Source organism: Chinchilla lanigera, unplaced genomic scaffold (assembly GCF_000276665.1).
Source record: "Chinchilla lanigera isolate Chin_1 unplaced genomic scaffold, ChiLan1.0 scaffold00058, whole genome shotgun sequence".
In the NCBI taxonomy this organism is placed as follows: Eukaryota; Metazoa; Chordata; class Mammalia; order Rodentia; family Chinchillidae; genus Chinchilla; species Chinchilla lanigera.
In genome coordinates, this window is record NW_004955459.1 from 3106157 (window position 1) to 3108300 (window position 2144).

A 2144-nucleotide genomic window follows, 5' to 3' on the forward strand; every position below is an offset into this window, starting at 1 on the left:
GACCCCGGGCTGCGGAGTGCCGCGGCCACGAGCGCCGCGACCCGGAGCGTGCGGGGCGGGACTCGGGGCCGTGAGTGAGGGGCTGAGCGACGGCAGGTGTGGTGGGGTTGTGGGAACGAGCCGGATGCTCAGATGGGGTGTCCAAGGAGCCCCAGCTTTTGAGTTGGGCTCCCATGGGCTTACACCTCAACCTGGGCGCTTCTTGCCTGGTTGTTCAACTTCCCAGAGCCGCAGTGTCCACATGTGTAAAAATGGGTCGATGACAGCATCCGCCTCAGCCGGCTGTTGTGACGGTCAGAGCAAGGTTCTGATGAAATGTTTTATACAAAGCAGAGAGGGCCTGGGACCTCAGGGATCAAGCAATGATTCCTTCCTCCCTTGGGGTTCAAGTCTCCTAGAGGAACGGTGAAGTATCGCAGGAGCTCTGCAGGGGTGCACCGGCCGTGATGGCCAGGGAAGGGCGCGCCGGAAGGGGAAGGGCGACGGACGGCGGCTCTGCAGCCTTTGGCTCTGCGTGGTCGCCCCTCGTTTTGCCAGATCTGGGCCCTGTTCTTACCTAGCGCTGCCCGACCCTGCAGTGGGCGCTGAAACCCAACCTGAGCGCCCTTGTGCCGAGCAGGGTGGTCAGAGGCGCTCTGGGTCCGTCTCACCCCGCGCGTCCCTTTCGCGATCTGTCTGTTCTTCCCGGCCTGCGCGGAGGTTGTGCGCCGGGGCAGGTTAAAGAGCTGAGAAACTAGACAGCGTCCTGGGGCTCCCGTAAGGAAGTGGCAAAGGACACATGAAGTCCAGTGCCCTTGGCACAATGACCATTTTTTAAAGTCAGATTCATTGAGGTATAAGGTACATATAATAAAATTTACTCTTAAAATGTATGGTTGTATTTGTTATGACATGTACATGATGGTATAATAACCACCACACTCATGATATAGGATGTTTCTGTCGTCCTGAAAAGGTCCCCTGTACTCCACTCCCTATCCCTGACATTCTCAGATCTGACTTCTGTCCTTGTAGTTTGCCTTTTTGACAGTGGATTATGCATGGGATTCTATAAGCAGAGAGCCTCTAAGACTGAGTCCTTTCATTCGTTCATGTTGATGTGGTGGGTTTTTTTTTATTTGTTTGTTTGTTTTCCCGTACCAGGAATCGAACTCACGACCTTGTGCTTGCCAGGCAGGCGCTGTGCCCCTGAGCTAAATCCCCAGCCCTGTGTTTGTGACTAGTTCTTTTCCCCCTTTTTATTGTTGAGTAATAGTTTCCATTTTATGGGATATACCACGACTTGTTATCCATTCACTGGTTTTTGGCTCTTATTAAACAAAGATGCTAGATTATTCATATTCGGGTTATGTGTGCATGTTTTCATTTCTCTTGGGTGAATTGCTGAATCATACGGAGAGTTCATATTTACTTTGGTTTAAAAAAGGTCAAAGGTGGGGATATAGCTCAGCAGCACAGCGCCTGCCTGGCAAGTGCAAAGTCCTGAGTTTGATTCCTGATACCAAAAGAAAAAAAAAAAAGATTAAAAAAAAAAGGTCAAATTGTTTTCCAACATCGCATGGTTTCTCTGGTGTGAGAAACTGAAAGTGTAAATAAGGACCAAGATGTATATAGGCATTGGGAAATGGGAAGAAAATGTTCAAATGGAAAGGGGAACAGCGGGAAGGGGGGACAGAAGTGACAGGAAAAAAAATAGAAGGAAAAATGGAAACAAAGCTTTTTGTAAATAAAGAGGGGAAGAGGGGTGAAAGGGAGGGGAGGGGAATGGGAAAAATAGAAGGATGATATATTATGTACAATTACAAATTCCCAATGATGAAGGTTATCATTATGTATATCTAAAATGTACTAGTAAAAATAAAAATAACCCCCCCAAAATTGTTTTCCAAGTGGCCACACCATTTCGCATCTCTACCCGTCATGTCTGAGTGTTCCAACAGCATTTGCTGTTGCCATTTGTTGTTTTTATTTTTTTATTTTTTAATTAATTAATTATTATTATTATTATTATTTTGGTCTTTTTGAGACAGGATCTCACTATGCAGTTCAGGCTGACCTTGAGCTCACTTTGTAGCCCCAGCTGGCCTTGAACTCGCAGCAATCCTCCTGCCTCAGCCTCCCAAGTGCTGGGATTGCAGGCATGT